The sequence below is a fragment of the Cibotium barometz genome, chromosome 49, assembly GCF_041138505.1.
Source record: "Cibotium barometz isolate CiBa-2024 chromosome 49, ASM4113850v1, whole genome shotgun sequence".
Lineage (NCBI taxonomy): Eukaryota > Viridiplantae > Streptophyta > Polypodiopsida > Cyatheales > Cibotiaceae > Cibotium > Cibotium barometz.
In genome coordinates this window covers 16350796-16369956 of record NC_141094.1, presented here as the reverse complement: position 1 = coordinate 16369956, position 19161 = coordinate 16350796, and positions in this window count along the sequence as shown.

Here is a 19161-nt window from a genome sequence, read left to right as displayed (position 1 = left end):
CATGAGGAATATCAATTCGAAGAAGATGATGAGTCACCTATTAATCATGACAATGCCTAATTGGATAATGATAGTGATATTGATATGGAACCCCATTTTTTCATTGATCTTCCATTAGATAGAGACATTTATGAAGCAAGACATATGGATTTATTATAAGATGGGATACATTCATGATCTTGACATTGTTTTCCTTTTCAAAAGTTTTCAACTATCTTTTTTTTAAAAACTTGAAACATGGCTCCAAGGGTTTTAATGGATGTTTTTTTTAAAACTATAATCATTTTCTATGTTTATGTGACATGTATAACTTAAATTCAGTACCCAACAACTCTTTGAAATTTTATGCAGCGAGAATAGTAGAGCGAAATTTATCTCAGGGAGGTTCACTATATGTAAACTCTTTGTATCACATGCATCAAGGCCTAATTAAAAAACCCCTTATCTATAAATTTTTCATGAATAAAACACACCCTTTTTTTATTCAATCTAAAAATACCTTCTTCAAAAGGTACCCTTTTTGTATGTAAAAAATGTGCTAAAAAAAGATTAAAAAACCCCTTCTGTTGAACCCACGTGCTATGCTTATATATTTATGAGTGATCCCCCTGAGAAATTTTACTGTTATTTTTGTTGCTCAGCAGTAAAATTATAGTATAGCAGTAAAATGTTTCTTCTATACTCATTGCTACGTAGCTCAGCAGCAAAACTTCACTGCTATAGGCGCTCTTAAGTAGCAATATTTTATTGTAGGGCAGCTGCTGAAAACCTCGATATCCCGATAAAATAATTGATGCTAGTAAACACTACTATGCCCCTGACGTGCTGTAGTGATATGCATTAAACTTGACATATAAGCCATGTGGAGAAAGCCTTAATGCATTATATAAAAGCTTAATACATAAGTTCATGCATAAATTTATGCATAATGCATAAAGCTTAATGCATTAAGCATATGCATTAATACATTAATGCAATATATATTATACGTTAGCTTATGCACTAATGCATTATGCATATTTGATTAAACGCTTAATGTATTAATGCAATAATATATGAAGCTCTAATGCATTATGTATCATGCATAATTCGTTAAGCTTATTGCATTATGCAATAATGCATTAAGCTTACACTCAATGTATTGATGCATAATGTGCAATAATATATTAAGCATAAGCTTACTGCATGAATGCATAATGCAATAATGCATTAAGCATAAATTTATTACATTAATGCATAATGCATTAAGCTTAAGCCATAATGCAATAATACATTCAGCATAAGCTTAATGCATGAATGCATAATGCATTAATACATTAAGCATAAGCTTATAGCATAATGCATTAATGCACAATAAATAAGCTCACATATAATGCATTGAGCTTAATGCATTATACATAAGCTTCATGCATAATGCATTATACATAAGCTTCATGCATAATGCATTATACATAAGCTTCATGCATAATGCATTATACATATTGCATTATGCATAATCTTAATGCATTAACACATTAATGCATTAAACATAAGCATTATGTGTTAAGTATTAATGCTTAATTCATAATGCATTAGTGCATTTAGTTTATGCTTAATGAATTATTGCATAAGCTTAATGTATTAATGCATTAAGTTATGCTTATGATTAATTCATTATTATATTATGCATTAAGCTTATGCTTAATGCATTAAGCATAAGCTCAATGCATGAATACATAATGCATTAAGTATAAGCTTAATGCATTAATGTATTATGCATAATGCATTAATTTATATTACATAAGCTTATGCATAATGTATTAAGCTTAATGCATTAATGCACATGCATTTTTCATTTTGCATTATACATAAGCTTAATTCTTTATGCATAATGCATTAATAAGTACAAAAGGTTAAAAAAATCAAGAGATAATCCCTGTCACACACCCGAAGGTGCAAAAATATCAAAGGGCTTATCTCTTATGCTTTTTAGAAGCTTGTGCATGTTTGAGGGAGTTTGCAAAATATTGCCTTAACCTAGCCAAAGAATTCCTTGACCTAGCAACAAGAAGAAAAAGATAAGTAAAGTTTTTATTTATAAATAACTATTAATACAACTAGTTAAGCATACAAGCATACAAGAAGGCAAGTGAGAGAGCAAGCAAGCATATTGAGGTTAGTCTCAAACCCTAGAAATTAGTTCATTTTCAAAATAAAATAAAGAAGATAAGGATATGGCACATACCTTGATATTGCCTTGCTTGTGATGCTTGTGGAGGGAGGCATTTCTTCCTTGTGAATGAAGAAGAGGGTTTTCTTGTGAAGGGAGAAGAGGGGTTTATTATGAAGGGAGAAAGGCTTGTGAAGGTGAAAATAGGGTTTTCTTGTGAAAAGGTCTTGTGAAGGTGAGAAGGGGGTTTTCTTGTGAAGAGAAGAGCTTCAGAAAGGATTGTGAAGGGAGAAGAGGAGGGTTTGTTTGTGATGGTGAGGGAGGGCTTGTAAAGAGCGAAGAGGAGAAGGTCTTGTGAAGGAAGAAGGGCTTGTAAAGGGAGAAAAGGAGAAGGTCTTATGAAGGGATAAGGGCTTGCAAGGGCAAGGGAGGGCAAGGGAGCCTACGGACGTGTAGCCTACATAGGGTTGACCTATAAACGTATGTAAGGAGATGACTTAAGAAAGAGAAAGCACGCGGTGCAACCTATGGGAGGGAAGTATCTGATTTTCCCCCCCAGTATGTGGGGCTATGGGCATGACTATTGGTGTGCGAGTGTATGACTATGGGTGTGTGTATAGCCATGCCCATAGCCGCGTAGTGGAAAAAAATCTAGAGAGCTATTTTTTACATATTTCAAAGATTTGATTTTTTGTTCGATGAAATGGAATGGAGTGTTCATACACTTTTTTGGAGTGGATGTTGACAACTAGGTGCCCACCATGCATAGACAACTGTCATCGAGAGACAATGCCTTCTTCTTTCGATGATGACATGACACCCGTGAGTGGTTACATAAGAACATTCCATGTCCATGTGAGAAATGCAAGGGAGAAATCTTGCGTTTATCACAAATCACAATAAAGCATGTGCAAGATTATAGACGATTCAAAGATGTACAAAGTCAGAAGATTTCCATGAGGATATATATTCACTATCACATGTTCTTATGCACTTGATTTAGGTATTCATAAGATAGTCCATGTTTTTAAGGGGACGAGGACAATGAGGACACATCCTCAATTGAGGGGGTCTATGCCTCATTACTTGGACGAGTGGATGACTACGTAGAGGCTTTAGAGACCTCCATGCTAAAATTGGGGTGAGCCTGCATGCTCGACATGAGGAAGAAATGACTTCATTAAATGGCACATGAAGTGATGAAGATTTGGGCATGGATGAGATGATTGATGAATTCTTTGATAAATCAAGATCCCGAAACCACACCTGATGAAGATTGATTGTGACAAGCTACTTGCACTCCACTATATGAGGGGTGTGCAAACTCCACACTTTGTGCGACCTTGGAGTTACTATACTTGCAATGCTAGTGTTACAAGCCTCTCTGGTGAGTCCTTAGCGTTTGTGGTTAGCAATTTACATTTTTGACATATCATACCCTTTATCTTAGCGTTTGTGGTTAGCAATTTACATTTTTGACATATCATACCCTTTCAAACTTTTTGTAGGCTCATGAAAAACATGATTCGTTCTGACAACAAGATGCCAAACACAAGGACGCATGCTAGGAGAGTATTGAGATGGAACTTGGCATGGATTATGAATGTATACATCAATGCGTGCTGTTTGAGGGTGCTCATAAAGATGCAACTCAATGTCCAAAATGTGGAGAGTCTCATTATCAAAGCGATTTGTAAGGTACGATGATTCCTTACAAGGTGTTAAGGCATTTTCCTATTATACCCTACATTGAACACATGTTCCATTGCAAGTCCATTGTTGTTTGACTTCATGACATGGCATGCACAATCATTCCACCGATGGCACAATGAGGATCCCTATGGATTCATTGGCATGGCAACACATAGAAGAGAAGTGGTCAGAATTCAAGGAGGAGCCACTTCACATATGACTTCGATTGGGTATGGATGGATTCAATCCATTTTTTCTCAAATTGACATCATGGACCACATGGCTAGTAGTAGTAGTGAACTACAATCTACCTCCTTGTTGGAAGTCAATAAAGAAGGGTCATGTGATGCTAGCTCTTCTCTTGCTGCCTTGCAAAGCATAAGGTCAAGGACATGGATGTGTACCTTGAACCTTTGATTATGGAGCTTGAGACACTATGGTGTGGCATTCAAGTGCATGATGTGTCCCTACTACTTACACAATGTAGCACTTAGGTGAAGAAAATTTTAATGTGGAAAATGCTTGACTTTTTGAGAAATGGAGAGGTATGTTTTCTATGCTCAATCACCATCCCTCGGTAGTATCCTCCTTAATAATTTCCTTAAGTCACTCCTTAGGAACTACTCTTATTTTAACTCAGCCATCCCGAGGACTAATCTTGATCAAGACTTTGTGCCAACTTTAGTCACAACAGGCTTTCAAAATCCATGGTCATCCCAATAAAATGGGATATTACATGGCATGAGAAGTAGGACGTGAAGAGACAGGTCAGATTTTGTAGATGAACCTCATTCGAGGTTTTTAAATGGTCTTGATTTAATCTCTATACCTTGAACAAGATATGTGGATGGATGAGATTGCATCTCTATACCTCGAACAAGATATGTGGATGGATGAGATTGCATCTCTATACCTCGAACGAGGTATTTCAATGGTTGAGATTTTATTTCAATATCTCGTTCGAGATATGTGGACAGTGGAGATGGGCTGGTTAAATATGTTGAATGTACATTTGAGCAATATGTCTAGGGGGATACACCGTGGCATTGATGTGGATCCGAGTGGCATGAATATCTTGATCGAGATACTGTGGTGTGTGGAGCGTATGTGGTGTCTCTTGTCTCGTCTCTCTCCCTCTCTCAACAATGTTGGAGCTATATATAGCTAGCCCTAACTCACTCTAGGTCTTGCCTATATATATGTGACTTGTGACTAATATGATTCATTCTTGTGGAGCTATGTGGTGTCTCTTGTCTCGTCTCTCTCCCTCTCTCAACATGGTATCAGAGCGATTCTAATCATAAGGGAAGCATCTACATCTTCTTGTTCAATTTATGATTATGATTTCCTGTCTTACAAGATTGATCTTTGGTAATAGTTTTGTGCAGGGTTGATTGGTTCTTTTATTATATGTTGCCTACATGATTTTATAGCTCCACTTGTTGTAATTAGAATTGTTTTTTAATCGCGTCCTTAAAACCAAAACGGTTTGTCAATCAGAGTTCTGAGTCAAAAGTTCTGATTTTATAGCTCCACTTATTGTAATCGCATCCTTAAAACCAAAATGGTTTGTCAATCAAAGTTCTGAGTCAAAAGTTCTGATTTTATAGCTCCACTTGTTGTAATTAGAATTGTTTCTTAATCACGTCCTTAAAACCAAAACGATTTGTCAATCGGAGTTCTGAGTCAAAAGTTAGGACAGCTCAGGCAAACTGCATCTAAAACAGTAAAACAGGCTCTTTGGTGTGAGAGCAAATAGGTAGTTGTCTCTGAGTCATAAGCAAGATTTGACCATCAAAGCTTTCCATGAAAGCTTGAGACGAATGCTGCTTGCTGTACAAGATACAATTAGATACAAAACTTGCCGTGCAAGTTGCGTCATAACACGGTGCTTTTTCTTATTATTATTTTCGTCTTTTATGGACCTCTAAGATTGCTTACTTGCATGAGACATGGGTCTCCACTTTTAGAGTTCTAATTTTGGTTCACGTTCTATTCTTTACACGATCACTTTATGCTCGTCATTTGGTGATTGCCTATTTTTGCTTACGTGCATGAGACATGGATCTTCACTTTTAGAGTTCTAATTTTGGTTCACGTTCTATTCTTTACACGATCACTTTATGCTCGTCATATGGTGCATGCCTATTTTTGGCTACGTTTCTCATATCTCATACATGGTCTGCAAGTTCTGGGATCTTATCTTGTACGTGTTCTCATAACCCGACATGGCAAACACTATACTTGTTAATAGATTTCCTTCTGGTGGGCAGCGTTCTGTTCCTCTTTTCCAAGGCCAAGGATTTCCTGGTTGGAAATACAAGATGCTATTAATTTTGGAAGGAGACGAATTGGTAGATATTGTTCTTGGTATTCCTGCATGCCCTCCTCAACCTATTAATCCACTTCAAAATGATGTTATTATTACCGAAGGTCCTATTTTTTAACAGTAGAAAATTGATCATGCACACTGGATTCGTCGTGATAAGGTTGCTTGTCGGTATATACTTTCTGCCCTCCTTAATGATTCACTCATGCTAGATGTTTATCCGTTATCCACGTCATATGCTATATGGGACTATCTTATCACTATGTTTGAGAAGAAAACTGTTACAAAGATTCTATATCTCCGTAATCTTTTGGGCAAGCTTCACTTCAAGGTAGGTACATCCATGTCTAGTCACATTGAATCATTCAAAGGTATTATGAATCAACTTTCTGCTGCTGCAGGGGATCCTATTCCTTGAACTCAATTGGTTACACACCTTGATACGGTGAAGGATCCTTTGTATGATAATATTGTCACTATATTATCTAACATGATGGAATTGACTTTGAGCATACATGTATTTCTTTGATTGAATGTTCTCAATGTCATGATCATCAAATGTCGGTAACTCATGAAACGGTCATGATTGCCCAAGATTACACAAAATCAGAGACAGTCTTTACTGTTCGGAGATGTCCATTTCAGCAACGCCCTTCTTCCTCCTCTCAATTTACATCTCGAGGCTTCCAAAGAGGAGGTAATTCTTCTCGTTTGAGATTTTCTCAAAAGCGTTGTTCTTATTGTGACAAAACTAGTCACTTGGTATCTGAATGTTGGGCAACAGAGTACGATGAAGAACACAGTATTACAAATAAGCAACCTCGTTTATCAAGGGGTTCTTCCTCTTCTGCAACCTGTGAATATTGTGGAAGCACAAGGCATTCATCCAGTCGATGCTTCAAGAGACATTATGATGAAGCTCGAAATCAAGCTTATGCTACTCAACAAAATCCTCATGATGAGAACAATGTTCATCAAGAGGCTAATTTAGTTCATTATAATGTCTCTCCAGAAAAGGTACTACATGTTCGTGATGGTTCTCTCTTTAATTTTGGTGCTACTGGTAACATGACATATCAATTGCAATGGTTACACAATTATCATCCAATTTCCTATCAAGAAAGTGGTCTATCTTTCTCATAATACAACTTGCCAAGTAATGGGTATTGGCGACTTGTATTTGGGAACTTCTTCCTCAGCCAAAATATTGCGAGGAGTTTTATATGTTCCTGATTTACAAAGAAACTTACTTTCTATTGTGCGGCTTGTGGATCTTGGTCTATTCGTTGGATTTGATAATACAAAAGGTCGCATAAAAAAGGATGGCACCACTATTGCGATTGCTCCTTGACATGGTAATCTCTTTGAACTTTCATTGAATGAGGATGTTGCAAATGTTGTTACAGCTATAGGAGATCTCAATTGTAAACTATGGCATTATCGGTTTGCTCACTCAAATTTCTCAAAGCTTCTTGATATTCATCGTCATGATCTTGTGAGAGGTATGGACCTCAAATCTCACCCCCATATGGGGATATGTGAATATTATGCTCTAGGCAAACATCAGCGTAAACCATTTCCAATGTCTACAAATATTCATTCAAATAATCTTTTGGATCTCATTCATACTGATATTTGTGGACCCTGTCCTCCATCCAATTCTTGCGACCGTTACTTCATTACTTTTATTGATGACTATTCATGGTATACAAATGTCTTTTTGCTACGACATAAATCAGAAGCATTGGACACATTTAAGAGGTACCAAATATCTGTGGAGAATCACACTAATCGAAGTGTCATAAGTCTTCAAAGTGATAATGGTGGTGAATATATTTCCAACTTATTTCATGATCATTGCATCAACCACGACATCCACCATGAGTATACCATTCCATATTCTCCCCAACAGAATGGAGTTGCAAAGCAAAAGAATCGTACAATTTTGAATGCAATCAGATGCATGCTGTATTAAAGTAATAAATTTATGCATAATGCATTATTACATAAGCTTTATGGTTATTGCATTATGCATTCATGCTTTAAGCTTATGCTTAATGTAGTTTTGCACATTCTGCATTATGTATCTATGTATTAAGTTTATCCTTAATGTAATATTACATAATGCATAATGCAATAAGCTTAATGCAATATGGAAAATACATAATGCATTAGAGCTTAATACATTATTTAATTAAGCTTATGTATAATGCAATATACATAATGCATTAGTGCACAAGCTTGTCCATAATGCATATTGCATAAGTTTAATGCACTAAGTTTCATGCATTATGCACAAAGCATTGTGTATTATGCATTAACTTATGTAATATGCTTTTGTATATTGCATTATGGCTTTATGCATATGGCTTGTGTATAAAGCTTAACACATATCACTACATGTCGGGGGCATAACACAATTCTAGTAGCATTTATTTTATCGTGATGTCAAGGATTTTAGTCGTTGCCCTGCAGCCAAATAATGTTGTTTGAGAGCGCCTATAGTGGTGAAATTTTAGTGATGTTTCGCTAGTGGGCATTTCAGTGCCTAAAGCAGTGGGTATAAGAGCGAGATTTCATTCCTATACTATAATTTTGCTATTGAGTAGCAAAAATAGCAATAAAATTTTGCTACTTTTCTCACTGCATAAAATTCTATAGATTTTTTGGGTATTAAATTTAAGTTATACATGTCATATATACACATAAAATAATTATAATTCAAAAAAAGCATTAAAACCCTTGGAGCCATGTTTCGAGTTTTAAAGAAAATAGCTGTAAACTTTTGAGAACTAGGGAAATAATGTCGAGATCATAAATCTCTCCGATCTTGTAATAATAAATCCATGTGTTACTTCATCAATGTCTATATCTAATGGAAGCTCAATGAAAAGATTGGGTTCTATATCAATATCACTATTATTATCCAATAAAGCGTTATCATGATTGATAGGTGACTCCTCATCTTCTTCGGATTGATGTTCCTCTTGCCCTTGATTAGTTCTCTGCATGTTTTCTTCATTGCTTTCTTACAACAATGAGCTGATTTGAGGTAGTACTTGCACCTCATCCAAAGATTCATCCTCCACATCTTCATCATAAAAGATATGTTTTCAACAAGAAAAAACTTGTATAATATACCACCACTTTGTATCAATTTGATCGACATGAAACACAGCTTAATATCACAAAGCAAAGGGGTTACTCTTTTATTATACTACATCAAGATTTCTTTTGAAATTAGTTGGGTTACTAACCTATTAACAATATTGTGGTAGTACAAAAGTATCTTTCTCATCCTTCCAAATTTTGGTGGAATTAATCCATTTGGATGTTTCTTCACAGTTGCTTGAGCACATCTTTTTATACCCTTGAACCATTTGACATCAAATATGAATAGACTAAATGCTTTAAACCTAGCCTTATGAATAGTTCCACAATACTCAAGATTTTCCTCTATGACATTGGTATCATGGCTATTAGCTCGACTTTCTTGCTGAAAAGTTACCATAACGCCACAATCAAATGTATTTCTTTTAGAATCCACATGCTCCATGTGAAAGTGCCTTCCTTCTTAGACCACATTGCGTTATATATTTTGTAATAATCTAGGTCTTGTAGTTTTTTGGGTGGTTATCTTTACAAGTACTTCTCTTGAGAAGGAATTTTTTGCCATTGTGTGCATGAACATGAAATGTCTGCTATTTTTAAAGATTTACAAGATGAACCATGTGGTGGACATTTTATTGGCAAATTAATGGCTCGCAAGGTTCTCCTTGCTAGTTATTGGTGGCCAAAGTTATTTAAAAACTATCATTTTTATAATCATAAATGTGATAAATGTCAACAATTTAGCCGACCATCTAAAAGTTTTGTGACACCATTGATGCCTATCTTAGCATTGAAACCATTTCAAGGCAAATAGATTTTGTAGAACTGATAGATCCCCTGTCATGTTATAGATCGAGTTAATACAAGTCACCCCTTGTTCAAAGAGTATTTAAAGATAGGGATGTGTAAGACGTCATGGACAAAGTGGTAGTCAGAAATGAACATTTGGAGGGTCAAGTACAAGATGAAGAACATGATATACCACCTACTAATAAAAAAAAGGTGTCCCTATCCAAGATGATGAGGAAGGAATTAAATCCAAGCATAAAGATGATAATATTGAGTCCACTAGAAGTGGGATAGATCTTTTTGTTGGTCTTGCAATAGGACATATGGATCTTGAGATAGATCAATTTAGCATGTATGGACTTGATGGAAGATGCGATAGATGTTGGGCAAAGATCACCACAATTCATTAAAGAATTTCTCAATTTGCCAGTTTTGATCTAGTCCATATTTAATTGTATTATAATACATTTGGTGCTTCTTCTTTTATGATATTGGGATCACATTTTGTGCTTCTTCTTTTATGATATTGGGATATTTAAAGATCTCTGGAATGCTTCTCAGAATGTTTTTATTTTTCCCCCCCAGTATGTGACTTTATATGCGGCAATGCACATGGCTATGCATGAGGCTATAGCCACACACTAGAACTATGCACACCATGTGCACTTGCCTGGGTCTCCTCTCTCTAATCTCTCTCCTCTTCAAGTGGCTATTCTTCCCATATCTTGTAGTGCTGTGGAACATTTCTATTAGGGATTTTCCAACAAGGTGCTTGTATCATATTAGTAAATCTTGTGGATCCTAAACTTGAGATCATGGCTTTTAACACCCATATGTCAAGTTTCTTTCAATTGAAGATTTATTTATACATGGTCATTGGCACTTAGAGGCATTGTTGTCTTGTGTGTTTGTGGTATTCAAACTAAAAATAACTTCATTTATGAAATACTTCAATCAAGGTCCTTCCTATGTATGCCAACAATAGGTTGTCCTTATGCATGTCAACGATAATTAATCCTTACTTGTACGTTTAATCCCCCTAACATGCCATGCCATTCTCCATATCATCATAATACCTTAATCGAGGTATTTGATGTGACACATTATCATTCGTGTCATCTATTTTCCATACGTGAATCGATCTATTTGTTGATCAACATCCACATCGTCCCTTTTCCATCCCTCAATAAGAGGTGTTTCATGATGTCATGTAGGGTGATGCCTAGGGCACTACATATCCAACACGTGTATGCCATGAATGTTGTATCCTTCTACCCGTGTGACATATTATAGATTTCCATGTTGCATGATAATGTGTCAAACTGAAACCTTGAATGAGGTATTTCCTATCTCCATGTGGTTTTTTGATAGATTTCCATGTTGCATGATAATGTGTCAAACCAAAACCTTGAATGAGGTATTTCCTAACTCCATGTGGTTTTTTGATAAATATCTGGAATGAGGCATTCCAAAATTATTCACTTTTGTAAGTATAACAGTACGCCACATGTTCACTCCTACACATGATGAGATGTGCCCTAAAAACATCCAAAGGACCCAAAAAATGGACTCCCTACAAAGTTGATAGAGGTTAAACTTCATTTTGACTAACAGGGATGTGCTAAATGATGCTAGGTTTCTTGTGAATTGTACTAGTGTGTCGAGAGAAATAGTTTGTCTTCTGATGTCTTTACAAGACAATTAAAGGAGAAGAAGGACCCTAGGAAAAAGCATGGTGGTGTACTAATTGATGCTAGGTTTGTTGTAAATTTTACTAGTGTTCCCTGGAGAAGTAGTATACCTTATCATGTGTTCACAAGAGAACAGAAGAAGAAGGAACCTAGGAAAAGCAAGGTGACTGTGACTTGTATATGATACCAGGTGGAAGTGTAACCTTTGAAGGTATTACTTGTGGTGTGGAGATTCTATTACTAATAAATAAAAGTACTGTCTCAAAACAAAGAAGGATACAAAGTGATATTGTATGTGTACGTGTTGAAACAACATGCACGCATAGAATGAGTCCCTATCGTTCCTTTCGCAAAATAAACCTATGTTAATCTCCATTGAAATGTGAGTAAATATAAGGCCTATATATTTTTTGTAACTTGTAATAAAAGTAGACGTAGCTAAAAAAAATAAACCGACTAGACTGCATTGGATAGGGGTGGTAAAAGATCTTGCTTAGAAGTCATAATACATTGGAACATTTGTCTGATTACATTGGGTTGAAGAAGGACTTTGGTGACGCACTACAAGAGCTTGAGGGCATATCGACGCTAAAATACCGACGCAAATGTCGAACGTCGGTATGCCCGTCTCGTAATGTTGGAGGAGACAAGTCGGGCGGGGTATTTTCAAATTTTCGTTTACCGACGCGTATACCGACGCATATACCGACGCTTATTCCGACACATATACCGACGCACATTCCGTAGTATATACCGACGCATATTCCGACGTATATTCCGTAGTATATACCGACGCTCGTAAGTTTTTTATAGCCGAGAGCCTATTTTTTGATTTTTTCGCAGAGTACAGCGCGTTACAGAGGAGGTCTCTTTCTCTCCCTCTCCTCTTTTTTCCTCTCTCCTCTTTTCTCCTTCTTTCTTCTTTTCTCCTCTTCTCCTTCTCCTAATATGTTCTTGCTTTTACTTTTTAATTTAAGAATTAGGACGTTTAGGGTTTTGTGTTTTTTTGGCTCTCTATGCATGTTGAGAGCTCTCTATGTATGCATAGATCTCCTAATGCATGCATAGAGATTTTAGGGTTTTGTATTAGTTCTTATTCTTGTGTTTAATTTACTAATTATTTTGTTTAATATTTTATTTTGCAGCTCTTTCACCTCACCAATCTTTCACCAATCCTCTCCTTCAGCTTCGCAAAAAAGAGGTAGATCCTCTTTCGATTTTTCTTGTTTATGCTATTTTCTATGAATTATTGCATCCCTGTTTTATGGTTTAGGGTTAGTTTTGGGTTCTTGTAAGCTTATACATAGGATTAATTTAATATCTATGCATAAAACCTATCATAAGCTTGCAATCTCTATGCATAGCCTTCTTGCAAGCTTTATGCATAAGCTCTATTCATAGAGCTTGCAAGCTTGTGAAATCTCTATGCATAAGCTCTATGCATAGGCTTTATGCATAGAGTTTGCAAGCTTATAAAATCTCTATGCATAGGTTTCTTGCAAGCTTATAAAATCTCTATGCATAGGTTTGTTGAAAGCTTGCATGGACATTGTACATAGAGCTTGCGTAGCCTTCTTGTTGAAAGCTCTATGCATAGCCTTCTTGTAAAAGCTCAATGCATATGCTCTATGTATAAGCTTTATACATAGAGGTTGTAAGATTATGAAAGCTCTATACATAGGGCTTGTAAGCTTATGCAAGCTCTATACATAGAGTTTATGCATAGAGCTATATGAATCTAGCTGAATGCATGAATTAAGATCTATGCATAAAGCTTAATACATAATGTTTTATGTATAAATCTTATGGATGAGCTTTATGCATAAGGCTTCACATGCGTTATGTTTTTTTGCATAAACCTTTTTTTGATGTAGAGTGCCTTGCATGGATGGAAAGCATAAGCTTTTTGAATGTTTATACTCTCTTATACATATAACATATAAGTCTTATGCTCTGTTTTTCTATGCATAAGGTATTCTCTTTATTCATAGAGTTTATATATGTTATCAAGGTAAGATCTCTTATCCATGTAAAACAAGATCATGTTTATTACACCATTGGGTGATAGGATTAAGGGTTAGCATAGTGCATAAGGCTTATAGCATAGAGCTTATGCATAAGTCTTGCATAGAGCGTATGCATAAGACTTATGCATATGGCTTATGCATAGAGCTTTTGCATAAGACTTATGCATAGAGCTTATGCACATGGCTTATGCATAGAGCGTATGCATAAGACTTATGCATAGAGCTTATGCATAAGACTTATGCATATGGCTTATGCATAGAGCGTATGCATAAGACTTATGCATAGAGCTTATGCATATGGCTTATGCATAGAGTGTATGCATAAGACTTATGCATATGGCTTATGCATATGGCTTATGCATAAGACTTATGCAGTTGGCTTATGCATAGAGCTTATGCATAAGTCTTGCAGCCTTATTATGCAAGCTTATACTTATGGCTTACAAGCCTTACTATGCATACGATTGCATAAACCTTATTCATAAAGCTTGCATAAGACTTACGTATAGAGCTCAATGTGTAGGCTCTATTTACAGAATCTATGCATTTAGATTTTCGCATAAGGCCTTTATAAATAGCTATTTATGAATAGAGATAGCTTCTCTCTCCATCCTTGTTCAAATTCGAGTTAATTTTGTATGGAGAGGAGATAAGCTAATGTATGAGTTATTTTTAAAAACTCCCTCAACGGCTGGGGAAAAGAAGCCCGTTTGATGCTTTTTTAAATATTTATAAAGTCTCCCTCAACGGCTGGGGAAAAGAAGCCCGTTTGACGCTTTAAATGTTATTTTTTAAAATCTCCCTCACGGCTGGGGAAAAGAAGCCCGTTTGACGCTTTAAATGTTATTTTTTAAAATCTCCCTCACGGCTGGGGAAAAGAAGCCCTGTTTTATGGTTTACATGGTTCTTTCATTGTTTACCGTGTAATTTTCATTTCGCACAAGTTTGTCATATGGTTTTTTGTCCAACAGGCCATGGGTGACTCACCGCCCTACGACTACAGTCCAGATTTCTCATTTAATCCTACACCGCAGGGCATGAGTCCCCAGCAGTTATATGGTTTTCTTTCGTCCATGACTCCAGAGCAGAGAGCCATGGCTCAGAGTTATTGGGGTTCTGGAGCAGGGACATCTCCCTCACCATCTGGCTTCCCGACGCCAGTTCCCACACCCGTGGGTACGACAGCAGCTCCCACACCTCATACCACACAGCCTTCCACTCCTCTTACAGCTCGATCTACCACCTCTTCACATAGACGGCGCTCACGTAGTAGGTCTTCAGGGGGAGGTTGTTGTGGTGGTAGTGCCACAGATGCTGTGACACCACCACCACGTGAGCGTCGTCCTTCGCTCTCATCTGTTGATAGCACACCCATAGGGTCACCTTCCACTCCCTGGGGTGCACATGACCATGACAACAGCAAGATTTACACAATTAGGGATGGGGCACCAATAATGGATAGTGCAGGGAAGGCAATGAAGACACGCATTCGACAATTGTGCACTATACAGTTTCACGACTCTGTCATGACTAAATGGGATCAGCAAGATAAGGGGAAGAAAAATTATATAAATACAAAGATAAAGCAAGAGTTTCAGCCATCTGACCCTATGAATGTTGTCTCTAATGAGTGGATACAGTATACAGCTCGCATTTTGATGGGGCATCGTAGGTCAGAGGCGAGGGACGCATTTAGAGAGGGGAAAGAGAAACCTGTTTGGCTAGATGACAGGGAGTGGGCAGCCATTGCTCAGGAGCTCACCGAGACACTAGAGAGGTTTCAACAACAAAGAGAGGCGGCAAGGGCAAGACTCCAAACAGTAGGGGCTTCTCATCTTGGGAGTGGTGGTTACGAAACCATGCGCCATGAATTCGTAAGTATTTGTAGCAATTTTATTTATGTAAATGTATGTATGTGGGCTAAATGTTGATTTCTAAAAGTTATAATTGTTAATCGTTTGTGCAGGAGTTGGCCATGAATCGCCCACCAAGTAGGCGAGAGGAGAAGTACGCTCACAAACATGGCCTTGTGGCCTTGTTTGAGATGCTTGAAGAAGAAGGAGAGACCGTCAATTGGGAGGCATTACCATGATGTAAGATGACCTTCAAACTAATGAAATATGATCAAAACATTCTTGAGTATTAATGTTTAATTTAATTTCTTGTTTGTCGATCAGGAAAATAAAAAAACGAGCACGGTTGTTTTTGTGCTCTATTTTAGACAGAATGGTGCTGTCTGTTTGCTGTTGTTGATCCTGCTCATTGCAGGCAGCCAGGCATCAGCCAGGCAGCACTATTCTGCCCAAAAAAAATTTCTGCTATAGCGTCGGTATATTCCCCGGTGTACTGGCGTCGGTATATTCATTGGTATATGTCTCGGTATTTACGTCGGTATAAAAACCTGGTATATACCCCGGTATATGCACCGGTATAGACGCCGGTGTAGCCGTCGGTATTACCCCTGGTGAGCGTCAGTATAGACAATGGTATAGGCGCCGGTATTGTTACCCGATGCTTATACCGAGGCTGTGGTTCCGGCGCTTATACCGGCGTTTATACCGATGACGGGGCTTTTTTAGACCCCGTTAAATGACACCGGTATAAGCGCCGGTATTAGGCTAACATGTAGTAGTGACGGTGCAGAAACTTTGCAGGCCATGCATGGTAGGAGAATCATGGCAAAGATTCTCCACATTTGCAAAGATTGGCCATTCGGGTGTTGTCTCAGGTGTCCATTGCCTCAGCTTGTTAGCATAATTAGTCTACTTATGGCGGAGCGCAAAATAGAGTATGGATGCGAATTTTTAATTTAAAATAACGTCGCTTATGAGACAACATCACTTATACGAAGCCCATCAGTTTACAGATGTCGTTACAATGTCGCACAAACGATAATTTTTATCTGTCTTTCATATGACGACTTTAGCAACGACTTGTCGCTTAAGTGACGTCCGTCACTTTTCCATTCATTTTTCCCCTATCGCTATGAGGGGTTTTTGTTGTAGTGTTTTCTACGCTCAATCACCTTCCTATGATTTGAATTATCAAATATGAGTTGGCGCTAAATTTAAATTATTTGTGCATTGTGCATAATTAGGACTCACAACATCTAGTCACAATGCTTGTCCGAATTGTGGACCATCTCTTGTTACAATACATTTGGTGCTTCTTCTTTTGTAATACTAGGATCACATTTGGTGCTTCTTCTTTTGTGATAATGGTTTGTTTTGAGCTATTTTTGGAATGCTCCTTATAATGTTTAGATTTTTTCCCAGTATGCACACGGCTATGCATGAGGCTATAGCCACGTATTAGTAGTGCACGACTATAGCTGTGCAAAAGTTCTACACCTGCCTTGGTCCCCTCTCTCTATCCTGTGCACCTGCCCGGGTCCTCTCTCTCTACTCTCTCTCCTCTTCAACCGTCTATGCTCCCCATCTCTGGTAGTGTTGTGCAACATTTCTATTAGGGCTTTTCTAACAAGGGGCTGGTATCATATTAGTAAAGCTTTTAACACCAATGTGTCAAGTTTTTTCCAATTAAAGATTTATTTATACATGGTCATTCGCACTTGGAGGTGGTGTTGTCTTGTGTGTCTATGGTATTCAAACTCAATATAACTTCATTTATGAAATACTTCAATCAAGGTCCTTCTTGTGTATGCCAACAATAGGTTGTCCTTATGCATGCCATGCCATTCTTCATGTCATCCTAATACCTTAATTGAGGTATTTGATGTGCCACATTATAATTCATGTCATCTATTTTTCATACCTAAATCGATCTATTTGTTCATGAACATAACATCATCCCTTTTTCTCCCCCCTCGATTAAAGGTGTTTGTTGATGCCATGTAGGGTGATGCCTACTAGGGCACGTCATCCCTTTTCCATCCCCCCTCGATTAGAGGTGTTTGTTGATGCCATGTAGGGTGATGCCTAGGACACTACATATCTAACGTGTATGCCGTGAATGTCTAGGGTGATGACCCATGGAAAGAGGGTCATGTGAGTACATATAAGGCCTATATATTTTTTGTAACTTGTCATAAGTAGACGTAGCTAAAAAACAACAGGCTAGACGGTTCCGAGCTATTGGCTTGCTTGAAAATATGTCCATATGTTTCCTCTCTCTATATATATTTATCAACAAGAGTAAGCTATAAAGACAATAGCTCCATCTAAATGCAAGAGGCAAACTAGGGGGCGCTAATTATAGACTTTATCATTGGCCTAAATAAAACGAAGCTAGCGATCATAAGACGACATAGGAGCTCAGTGGAGATTCATCAAGCTACGACATTGGGACATGCAAGGAGCTCAGTTGAGATTCAGATAAAATTGATTGAATCATTGATGCAATACAGCTATAATTATTAGCGACAAGGGCCTAGAAGTGTGGTGGTTGCACATGCCTAACACAGATGACGCAGTAAACGACGGCCGGAACTCGGAATTGCTGCCCCTCCGCCCGCCTAGGTGTTGTTCGCTTGAATGATTGAGAATGCTGGGGGGCCCCCGCCACGATGGTGGGTATTCACACACACACACACACTCACACACACACGATGGCTGTGAGCAGCTCTATTTAAGATGTCGACGAGTGCCTGCATCTGATCAGAACCAGCATCGCTTATACGTCTAGCTGCCGCAGCTGTTTTCTTCGTGTCTCTGCTGATCTCTTGCAGCAGCTCGTGCTTGTCTTCTTTATATTAACGTGCATAATTCGTGACGACAGTATAAGTGTAGCAGCCCAAGACTGTACCCCAATCGTCCCTTCCTCCGGCTACACCCCTTTGGACGGGGCCGTGAACATCATCAAAGGCGGCAACTACTACCAGCTCTTCGAAACATGGGCTGCCCCGGAGGCCGGCCTTGACTTCAGCACTTACACCTCCGTTGCCGTCGACGCTTTCACCGCAGCCAAAATCATCATAGGTCCGACCTAATTTTGATCTTTGAATATATAATAGCTGGGTCTGATCTGTATCTTATAACAAACTCTCTCTTATATAGAGATGTCAATGATTAGACTAATCACACCTGATTAGTTGGGTCATGATCCCTTGACTAATAGCACTCCAAAAAAAGGAGTCCAGTCTGGACGCAGTTGTATGACTTGCAGCAACAGCTGTTTATAATGTTGTAGATGTCTAGAGTGTATTGACTTTCTGGCTGCTTATAAGTTGGAGGAATTTTACTTTGTATATCTAGTGGTAGCATATTAAACAATGAGTAGTAGAAATATAAGGGCATGCTATCAAACATTTGTAAACACTACCCCCCACCAATCACGTACATCACCACTATAACTACCTCACACCCAATCAATCACGTACTGCAACAGTGCCTGCTTTTGTTCCTTGTTTCATAT